The 11,895-nt window shown below is 38.8% G+C and overlaps 1 long non-coding RNA gene across 1 annotated transcript; it reads right to left on the bottom strand.

The window, feature by feature from the left end:
* Positions 1 to 9,585: 9,585 nt before the first annotated feature.
* Positions 9,586 to 10,384, bottom strand: LOC129951828 (uncharacterized). The gene is made up of 2 exons (XR_008782240.1): positions 10,301 to 10,384; positions 9,586 to 10,222 (listed from the first exon to the last, which is right to left on the bottom strand). It is a non-coding gene; the product is annotated as an uncharacterized LOC129951828 (long non-coding RNA).
* Between the last annotated feature and the right edge of the window lie 1,511 nt (positions 10,385 to 11,895).

Below are 11,895 nucleotides of genomic sequence, written 5' to 3'. Positions count from 1 at the left end.
CACATCACAGCAAAAGCAGTCTTTACGTCGACGAAGCTTCGACTTCGTTTCGTGTATAATGCCACAATAGTTTTGACGCAAAAATAAAAAAAAAAACGAATTTGTTTATTTTCGTGACTATGCCACGTCTCATTTGGTATTTTATCTGAAATTGTTGTTGAATATTGTCGGAGGCAAATAACAATGAACATTTCGACTTTAATTTGTGGAATGCATATTATGCATGATAGAAACCTTACAATGGACAATATGGGGAGTACGTGTCATCTATAAACTATCCATACAGCAGAAGAGAGCTCGAGACGACTACGACGACGATAGCGATGATGATAGCCAGAGACAAAACGAACGCCCCTTTTTTATGCGCATCAGAGTTTATTTTCAATTTCCTGCTTTGATTTTAATTACAAACTCAATGACAGATAAAATTTTAAAACCCTTTGCTCTATGATGACGATGATAAATTTACATAAATATAAAACCGATTTATGTACACGGGTTGATATGAGGAAAAGCCATAATTGAAATTCTATATTAGAACACAGCCTTAAATGAATTTCCTGTCTATATGAAATGTATGTCCTGTTAACTCACAGGATTCAATTAAAATATGTGACCTGAATGGATTTTCCTTGCACATATGTGTGTGTAGGTGTGCATGTAACATGCAGTATGTGCATTGCGTTACATATATGTACAATTTAGTGTCACAACTGGGTCATATACATATATATTTGCAGAGGTACTCAAAGGGCTTTATGTACAGACCTACCTACTTTATGACAACTTTTTTTTCCATCATCATCATCAGAAAGTCATAATTGGGATTGTGTTATGTTCTATTTAACAAAATTACATTCACATTTGTGTGACTTATTTAATGATGACGAAGACTGTACATTATATGTAATATTGCACTGTATTAATTTTCGTACAAAGCTTAGCAGCAGCAGCAGAAAAAAGAAGTAAATCTGAGGGTGTCAAATATTTTAATTGCTACTCACAGAAATTACATAGGTTAAAAACTCAGTACCTTAGCTCATTATATCCTGTAAAATGCTGATATAATTTGTTCCCTTTTTGCAATAGATGCAAAAATGCAACACAGAAAATGGAAAAAAAAACCTTTTAAGGCTGAGATTGAGGTCAAACTCTTTGTGAACTTTAAATCCTGCAATTTCTAGTTTTTGCAAATGGTTCAATTTCAAACAAAATGAGGGTTTTAGGTGTGTTTAATTAAATAAAATTGGTTTGTAAATAGGAAAAAAAACGAACTCAAAAGGGTATGTCCAAGATTCGTTCCAAATTGAATGTTATGCGGGGGAACAGAGTACTTTACATTTTTAAGAATCTGAATAATAATGAAACCATTTTAAAAGAATTAAACTTTTTGAATTTATTTTTAAAGGGCATATTTAAGAATTTGGAATAGCGAAAAAAGTTGATAATACTGGATGGTTCTAGGGTAGAGGTAACGAGAATATCCTTACTTACTTACTTAAGGTGGCGCTACAGTCCTGTGTGAACTAGGGCCTCACCCAACAAACTTCTCCATCTGGATCGGTCCCTAGCTAGATGTCTCCAGTTTCGCGCTCCAAGTTGGGTGAGGTCACTTTCCACTTGTGCGCGCCACCTGATCCGCGGTCTTCCTCTACTGCGCTATCCTGTGGGTGCGGATTCGAAGACTTTCCGGGCCGGAGCATTGGTTTCCATGCGCTCTACGTGACCCATCCATCTTAGTCGTTGGACTTTTACTCTTCTTGCTAAGTCTACGTCGCTGTACAGCCCGTACAGTTCGTCGTTCCATCTTCTCCTCCACTCCCCTTCGATGCATACGGGACCGTAGATCACACGAAGAACTTTTCTCTCGAAGCGGCCCAAGGTGCTTTCATCCGCTTTTGTCATGGTCCATGCTTCTGCACCGTATAGCAGCACGGGGATGATAAGGGTCTTATATAGCAACACTTTGGTCCCTCTAGAGAGGACTTTACCACTAAATTGCTTTCTTAGTCCAAAGAAACAGCGGTTAACAAGAGTTATTCTGCGTTTGATCTCAGCGCTGGTGTTGTTTTCTGCGTTTACAGCGGAGCCTAGGTAGACGAAGTCCTTGACTACCTCAAAGTTACGTCTGTCGATGGTGACGTTTTGACCAAGACGGCGGTGTTGTATGTCCTTTCTTGACGACAGCATGTAGGTACTTTGTTTTGCCCTCATTAACAGTTAAACCCATTTTCGCCGCCTCTGCTTCAATACTCACAGAAGCCCTATTGACATTACGCTGAGTTCTTCCGATTATGTCAATGTCATCAGCATATGCAAGTAATTGGACAGACTTTTGAAAGATAGTGCCTCTAGTGTTGACGTGTGAGTTCTGCTATTCTTTCAAGCACGATGTTAAAAAAATCGCATGACAGCGCATCACCTTGTCTAAAGCCTTTTTTGACATCAAAAGGTTCTGTTAAGTTGTTTCCAACCTCTATGGAGCAGCGTGAATTGTCCATGGTCATCCTGCACAAACGGATGAGTTTGGAAGGGATGCCAAAACTAGACATGGCTCTATACAGCTCGTCCCTGTAGATGCTGTCATATGCGGCCTTGAAATCGATGAAAAGATGGTAATGTGAATATTTGATCAACTGTGGACTTTCCTGGTCTAAAACCACACTGATAAGGACCTATCAGGTTGTTGACGATGGGCTTTAGACGTTCACATATTACGGCAGAGAAGATTTTATAGGCGATGTTAAGTAGACTTATTCCTCTATAGTTGGTGCAGTTTAGAGAGTCTCCTTTTTTCAGGATCGGGCAAACAATACTGAGGTTCCATTCATCGGGCATGTTTTCTTCCGACCATATCTTACAGATAAGTTGGTGCATGCTCCTAACCAGCTTATCCCCAGCTGCTTTGAAGAGCTCGGCATTCAAGCCATCTGCTCCAGAGGCTTTATTAGACTTCAACTTAGATATGGCAATCTTTACTTCGTCTAAGTCGGGAGGACGTGATTGTTGGCTTTCGTCGTCTATATCGAATGGGTCATCCTGCCTGACAGCGAAATTCAGTTCTTCATCGCGGTTATACAGTCTGCAGACGTGGTCCTTCCATATCCTCAGCATTGACTGCGGTTCCACTATGATGTTTCCACTTTCGTCTTTGCAGCCTTCGGTTCTAGGTTTATGTACCTGTGAATTTCGTTTCACTTGTTCATAAAACTTTCGAACCTCATTCCTGCTTTTATACCTCTCAACATCTTCGACCGCACGCTTCTCATGCCCTCTCTTTTTCCTTCTGAGAAGTCTGCGTTCCTCTCGCCTCTTCTGCTCATAGAGCTCACGAGCAACTCTCGTCCTTTTATGCAGCGCCGCTTTGCGTGCCTCTTGTTTGGCTGCATTTGCTGCCGATATTCCTCATCAAACCAGGGGTTCCTTGTTGGTGACTGTTTGAAATCTAGCACATCAGAGGCGGCTTCTCTGATTGCATCTTGGCAATTTTGCCACTGGTTTTCGATACATTGTGTTGGCGGCAGAGAACTTCGAGAGAGGTTACTTGTCACTCGGTCGGAAAAGGATTTGGCGATCTCTGGCGATTGTAGCCGTTCGACGTTGTATCTTCTCCCAGCACCTCCCTGTCTTGCCTTGGGTCTGGAAATCCAAAGTGCTACCTTGGCTACAACGAGGTAGTGGTCCGAGTCGATGTTCCTCGGAAAGTTCGTACATCCATGATACTGGAAGCGTGTCTGGCGTCGATCGCAATATGGTCAATCTGGTTGACGGTAGATTGATCTGGAGAAGTCCAAGTTCCTTTGTGGACGTTGAGGTGTGGAAAACGCGTACTGGCTACCATTACGTTTCGCCCCGCAGCAAAATCTATGAGCCTGAATCCATTGTCGGAAGTGTTGTCGTGCAGGCTGTTCTTCCCGATTATTCCACCAAAGATGTCTTCCCTTCCTAGCTTGGCATTAAAATCGCCCAGGACTATTTTAATATCGTAGCTAGGGCACTGCTCATATGTTTTGTCTAAGAGCTCGAAGAACATATCTTTGGTGTTGTCGTCTTTCTCTTCTGTGGGGGCGTGCGCGCACATCAGGCTAATGTTGCCGAATTTAGCCTTGATGCGTATGGTTATGAGGCGCTCATTGATGCACCTATAGCTCAAGACTTCTTGCCTAAGTCTGGCTCCAATGACGAATCTGCATCCAAATAAGCGCTGTTGGTTTTCGTGGTAGCAGTCACTATAGTAGATATCGCAGTTTTTCATCCTCTTTTTGCCCGGCCCATCCCATCGTATTTCCTGGATGGCGGTGATATCTGCTTTATATCGTTCTAGGGCCTTCGCTAATTCTTCGGCCGCACGTGGTCTGTTAAGGGACCTAACATTCCACGTGCATATCCGAAGTTCGTTGTCCTTTATTCGTTTGCGTTGGTTGTCAACAGTAAATCCGTCCGTATCCGAGGCTTGTTGGTGCTTCGCAACTTTGAAAGCTTTTACGTGGCCAGGAAGTCACCCCGACGCAAAACCCCCAACCTGGAGGGCCAGATCCTAAGTATAACTCCAAGGATGGGGAGCCAGATAAAACCGCTCCTTACAGGCCTGGGCTCCGAATAAGTCGAAGAAGCCCTATAAGGTGTTCACTAAGTAGTTCAACCTTACTGGAACTGTAGACGCCACCGTTGATTCCATCTCGGGAATTCCTCCGCTGCCGTCTGGATAAGGAGAGGTGCCTTAGTGAAAACACCTCTCCCCACCTCTCTCGTTTGCTGCCCCCAACAACTTTCCACTGGGTTTGGAACCCAATCTCCAGTTGAGGTACTAGGCACCCGATGTTCACCACGTGGAGGTGAGAGTAGGAGTTGATAGACAGAGGTTGGTTTTAAGAAAAACCTGTGGACGCTTGTGTCCTCTTGAATGCACATGTCTACCATTTGAACATCGAGAATATCCAAGTATTTTAAATCTTACTTACTTACTTAAGGTGGCGCTCCAGTTCTCTATTAACTAGGGCCTCACCCAACAAACTTTTCCATTTATCTTGGTCCCTAGCTTGTTATTGTTGAATATTGTTGGAGTCCCTAGCTAAATGTCTCCATTGTCTCCAGTTTCGTGTTCCAAATTGTATGAGGTTACTTTCCAATAGTGCGTGCCAACTGGTCAGCAGTCTTCCACTACTGCACTGTCCTGTGGGTGTAGACTGAAAGACATCCTGTTTTAAATTTTCAAAATTTGCTTTCGAAACAAGTTCAAAACTCTTCAAAACTCCATTTGTCAACATCTTCAAATAATCAATAGATTGAAAAAGAATGTCTCAAAGCCTCCGTGGTATAATAGGAGGCTGAACCACCTTAAAAACCTAAAAAAAAAAACAAATCTTTTGCCGAGTTTAAGAAATTCAACGATTTGAATGACAAAATACAATTTTGTAAGCTTCGTAAAGAATTCATTGTTCTCAGTAAATTCTCGCGCAAAAATTATGTCATGAACGCTGAAGTGAACTTATAATGCGACCCAAAGCGATTCTGCTCTTTTTTTAATTCTAAACGGAAATCAATTGGGATCCCCAACTCTATGAATTTTAAAGGTGAAGAATCTACTGAGGTTAGTAAGACACTTGAACTTTTTGCTCAGTTTTTCGAATCCGTATACTCTAACGCTCAGGCATAAGCTTTCATTCCTTCTAATGATCAGCATAAAGTAGATATTGGGTCCGTACAGCTTAATTCTACTGATGTTTCAGAAGGATTACAAAGTCTCAAACCCAACGCTGAACCTGGTGTGGATGGCATTCCTGCAATTGTCTTAAAACGATGCTCTAATTCTCGTTGCCTAACTCTGCTTATTATTTTTAACCGTTTTTTGTCTACCGGAATATTTCTGGACGAATGGAAATCATCTTTCTTGATTCCAATTTTTAAATCGGGCACTAAAAACAACGTTGAAAACTGTAGGGGAATTTGTAAGCCATTCCTAAACTTTTAGAAAGTTTAATTAAAATAAAACTTGATTTTCTCGTGAAAGAACATGTTAGTAGTGCCCAACATGGATTTATTTCTGGAAGATCGACCGTTACTAATTTAGCTTGTTTTTCTTCTTTCGTGGTTGAATCTATTGAAACTCAAAGCCAAGTTGATGTTATTTATACTGACTTCAGCAAAGCCTTCGATTCTGTATGTCACAATTTATTGCTTCGTTAGCTTACACATACACTTAAGTCTACTTCAGTGGATCGGATCATTCCTAATTGCTAGAACGCAAGAAGTAAAAATAGAGGAATATACTTCGAGGCCTTTTAGATGTACTTTAGGTGTCCCTCAAGGTAGTCATCTTGGTCCTTTGCTGTTTATAATATTTATTGATGATATTGTCAACCATAATAATTTTAGCCAATGTTTAATATATGCTGATGACCTCGAACTATTGTTGAAAGTAACAAGTAACTACGACTGCATTAAACTTCAAATGGATTAAGACAACTTTTTTTTTTAGTGTAAGTCAAACAGCCTAAACCTGAAAGTTAAAAAATGGTTTGTTATTTCTATCTCCAAGAAACATTTTATTTACGAGTTTCCTTATTCTCTAGGACCCAGCCACCTTCAAAGAACTTTTAAGGTTAAAGATCTAGGAGTTGCATTCGTTCACAAATTTTTGTTTGTTCATCATGTTGATGCCATCGTCGCTAAAGCTAACTCAATCTTAGGATTTATAAAAAGAAATTCAAATTATTTTTCCGACCCCTACACCTTTTTTGCGCTCTATACTAATTTAGTACGATCTATTTTGGAATATGTTGATGTCATCTGGAACCCTCACCAACAACTATTCTCCGATAGAATTCGAAAGATCCAAAATCGTTTTACAAGGTTTGTTTTTTAAAAAATGCATTGGAATTTCTGTCCAAACTCCCTAGCCAGGCAAAGCCTTCTAGGTCTGCAGATGCTCAAATCTCGAAGAACTAAAGGGTGATTTTTTTGAGGTTAGAATTTTCATGCATTAGTATTTGACAGATTAGTATTTGACGGGATTTCAGACATGGTGTCAAAGAGAAAGATGCTCAGTATGCTTTGACATTTCATCATGAATAGACTTACTAACGAGCTACGCTTGCAAATCATTGCATTTTATTACCAAAATCAGTGTTCGGTTCGAAATGTGTTTCGCGCTTTACGTCCGATTTATGGTCTACATAATCGACCAAGTGAGCAAACAATTAATGCGATTGTGACCAAGTTTCGCACTCAGTTTACTTTATTGGACATTAAACCAACCACACGAATGCGTACAGTGCGTACAGAAGAGAAATTGCGTCTGTTTCTGAGAGTGTTGCTGAAGACCGTGAAATGTCGATTCGTCGCCGTTCGCAGCAATTGGGTTTGTGTTATTCGACCACATGGAAGATTTCACGCAAAGATATTGGTGTAAAACCGTATAAAATGCAGCTCGTGCAAGAACTGAAGCCGAACGATCTGCCACAACGTCGAATTTTCAGTGAATGGGCCCTAGAAAAGTTGGCAGAAAATCCGCTTTTTTATCGACAAATTTTGTTCAGCGATGAGGCTCATTTCTGGTTGAATGGCTACGTAAATAAGCAAAATTGCCGCATTTGGAGTGAAGAGCAACCAGAAGCCGTTCAAGAACTGCCAATGCACTGTTTGGTGTGGTTTGTACGCTGGTGGAATCATTGGACCGTATTTTTTCAAAGATGCTGTTGGACGCAACGTTACGGTGAATGGCGATCGCTATCGTTCAATGCTAACAAACTTTTTGCTGCCAAAAATGGAAGAACTGAACTTGGTTGACATGTGGTTTCAACAAGATGGCGCTACATGCCACACAGCTCGCGATTCTATGGCCATTTTGAGGGAAAACTTCGGAGAACAATTCATCTCAAGGAATGGACCGGTAAGTTTGCCACCAAGATCATGCGATTTGACGCCTTTAGACTATTTTTTGTGGGGCTACGTCAAGTCTAAAGTCCACACAAATAAGCCAGCAACTATTCCAGCTTTGGAAGACAACATTTCCGAAGAAATTCGGGCTATTCCGGCCGAAATGCTCGAAAAAGTTACCCAAAATTGGACTTTCCGAATGGACCACCTAAGACGCAGCCGCGGTCAACATTTAAATGAAATTATCTTCAAAAAGTAAATCTCATGGACCAATCTAACGTTTCAAATAAAGAATCGATGAGATTTTGCAAATTTTATGCGTTTTTTTTTTTTAAAGTTCTCAAGCTCTTAAAAAATCTTCGTTTAGTAGTCCGGAAGTTAGGAATAGATAAAAGATATTGCAAGTTGTTTCGTAGGTTATGGCTGTCTAAAATTCTGAAATTTAGATTTCCTGAGCGCAAAAAAAAGTTTTTAGGACTTTGAAACAATAGAGGTGACGAATTGGAAGAATTTTTAGTCTCACAAATAATGGAAAACTGTGATGCAGTCGCCGTTTTCTGCTTATTATTCTAATAACATACTTTTGGAAAGTAAGAATTGGGTTAACTTTGCAAAAGTGCGTTCCGCCCCAACAGGCAATTCCATATTGTAGTTTAGAGTGGAAAATCCCATAATACATTTTTTTAAGAAGGTCGGGTGAGCAAACTTTTTGGAGAAAGAAGAAGTGCCTGAGTGTAGAACGAAAATATTTTTGTAAATTCTCAGTTTGATTACTAAAGGTCATCTTTGAGTCGATTAGCAGTCCTAGATATTGAAAAACATCCACTTTTTCAATTTGAAAACAAGGATCACTACAAAATAGGTGGTGACAGTAAGTGATCGTGCTTGTTTCAGAAGAGCAAGAGCAACTATGTAGTTTAAAATTTTTGCACTCAGGCTCATGAAAAAAGATTTCCGGTTCAAAAACATTCTGAGAAGAAAGGCTGAAGAACATAATTTTCGTCTTAGAGCTTATTAATAATTTATGTTCAGCAAACCACGACCTAAAAAGATTCAAATCCCAATTTATATCTGCAACAAGATCAAGGGGACTATCAGCACCATAGGCACAACCAACATCATCTGCAAAAGCGGTAATTTTCTACTTCAATGGTAGTTTAAATAAAGAGTTAATGTAAATTAAGAACAATATTGGACCAAGCACAGAGCCTTGTGGTACTCCAATATTAAGAAATTTGAAGCCACTTCTAGTATTGTTAATTTTTACTCGTAATGATCTATTAACAAGGTAGGATCCAAACCAATCTCTCATAAAGCTTCGAATTCCAGCATTTTCCAATTTAGACAACATGATATCATGTCAAAAGCTTTAGTGATATCGACAAACAAGCCAGCTGAACACTTTTTACTATCTAGGTTAAAGAAAATCTCGGAGCAAAATTTTAGAAGAGCGTCTTCCGTGCATTTACCTTTCTGAAACCCAAATTGCAGGGAACTAAAGAAGTTGTTTTTATTTAAGAAATCAATTAATCTGTTCTTTTTAACTTGTTTACTATATATTGCGGACAAACAAAAAGGACTCTAATGAATACTAATTTTTCTTTTGGAGTCATGGTCCAAAGATCGTGAGGCTTAAAAATAACCTTAAATTTTCAATCCGAAAAATTGAAAATGGTTATCTTCTTCTTCAAAAAAAAATACAAAAGCTACTTTCTAATTGTTTTTATTTCAAATAAACATTTTAACTACGATGGATGCATTTTGTTTGACATATCTACAAATCGTATTTAAAACCGATGAACCACCATCAAAAAAGTTTCACCAAAACATCTACTTTTTGACTATCTAAGCATTAAATTTTATTTGGAGTACCTCTTACAATTATCACACTTCTTCTTGAATATAATTTGAATTTCCATACAGCAGCAAAACAGAAAATTTCAAATTAATCAAAACACGTTGTCGTCCATTGTAAATCATTGACATCAATTTGTATTCCACTTCCACGTTGTTTGCTGCTGTTGCCTTTGCCGTCGTCGACGTCGCGTCGTCGTGACAAACAAAACACGAAACCCCAAATAAAATTTAAAAAAAACATAAATTAACTTTTACGGACCGTATTCATATATAAAACAAATCATTTGACCCCGAAACCTATTTCCTCATATTTTACATTATTCCCACTCGCCGGAGCGTACTCAAATCATTTATGCTGATGTATCTCACCATTAAAATATATAAATAAAAATAAAATAATATTATTTTCTCGATCTCTACACTGTGCAGGGTTGCCCCCGTTTTTTGGGTGGTGCTGACTTTTTTTTAAAGACTTTTGCACTTTTTTCTGTTTTATATAAATAAATAAAATATTTATTATTGAAGAGTAAGTAATTTAAAAATATAATTTCAAATGAAAAATTACTTGAAACTTGTAATTGTAGGCTAATAAAAAATTAAATGAGAAAAAACTTCATCAACAGTAATAATAAAAGCTGTTAACATGTTTTATGAATAGCGTCGAGAAAAAAGTATGTAATTCAATTTTTTTAAATTGTTTTGTATTTTATTTTTTTCTATTCCGACAGTTGTAATAATAATTGATTATTAGGGGAAACTGGGGTCCGTTTTTAGAATTCATTATAATTATTTTTTTATTGCCCAAATTATATACGTAAAACTCAAGTACCATTTCTTTCAGTACTTGATTTTTCTAAGTACAACTTTAACTCTTTTGTTTTTTGTATGAAAAAGTCTTATGTACCAGTACTTGTTTTTAAACTTTTTAATAACTTATTAATCTTATTAAGTTATCTCATTTATATCTTTAAGTACCTTAAAAATCTTTTGTACTTGAAAATTTAAAGTAACTAAACTTACTTAAATTAAAATAAGTACTTGATGAAATTGCATGCACCAACTTATCTGTAAGATATGGTCGGAAGAAAGCATGCCCGATTAATGGAACCTCAGTATTGTTAGCCCGATCCTGAAAAAAGGAGACCCTCTTAACTGCACCAACTATAGAGGAATCAGTCTTCTTAACATCGCCTATAAAATCTTTTCTGCCGTAATATGTGAACGACTAAAGTCCAACTTCAGCAACCTGATAGGTCCTTATCAGTGTGGTTTTAGACCTGGAAAGTCCACAGTTGATCAAATATTCACATTACCATCTTTTCATCGATTTCAAGGCCGCATATGACAGCATCTACAGGGACGAGCTGTATAGAACCATGTCTAGATTTGGCTTTTGGATGACCATGGAGAATTCACGCTGCTCCATAGAGGTTGGAAACAACTTAACAGAACCTTTCGATGTCAAAAAAGGTTTAAGACAAGGTGATGCGCTGTCATGTGATTTTTTTAACATCGTACTTTAAAGAATAGTGCAGAGCTCACACTACAATACTAGAGGCACCATCTTTCAAAAGTCTGTCCAATTACTAGCATATGCTGATGACAAAACAAAGTACATGCTGTCGTCAAGACAGGACTTATAACACCAACGTCTTGGTCCAAACGTCACAATCGACAGACGTAACTTTGAGGTAGTTAAGAATCTCCACTGTAAACACAGAAAACAACACCAGCTCTGAGATCAAACGCAGAATAACTCTTGTTAACCGCTGTTTTTTTGGACTAAGAAAGCAATTGAGTAGTAAAGTCCTCTCTCAAGGGACCAAAGTGTTGCTGTATAAGACCCTTATCATCCCCTTCCTGCTATACGATGCAGAAGCATGGACTATGACAAAAGCGGATGAAAGCACCTTGGGTCGCTTCGCGAGAAAAGTTCTTCGTGTGATCAACAGTCCCGTATGCATCCAAGGGGAGTGGAGGAGAAGATGGAACGACGAGCTGTACGGGCTGTACAGCAACGTAGACTTAGACAGAAGGGTGAAAGTACAACGGCTAAGATGGCTGGGTCACTCAGAGCGCATGGTAACCAATGCTCCGGCCCGGAAAGTCTTCGAAATTAAACTCACAGGACAGCGCAGTAGAGGAAGACCGTGGATAAGG

Source organism: Eupeodes corollae, chromosome 3, assembly GCF_945859685.1.
Source record: "Eupeodes corollae chromosome 3, idEupCoro1.1, whole genome shotgun sequence".
NCBI lineage: Eukaryota > Metazoa > Arthropoda > Insecta > Diptera > Syrphidae > Eupeodes > Eupeodes corollae.
Note: the sequence above shows the minus strand (reverse complement) of the source record. Positions and strands in the feature narration are given on the sequence as shown.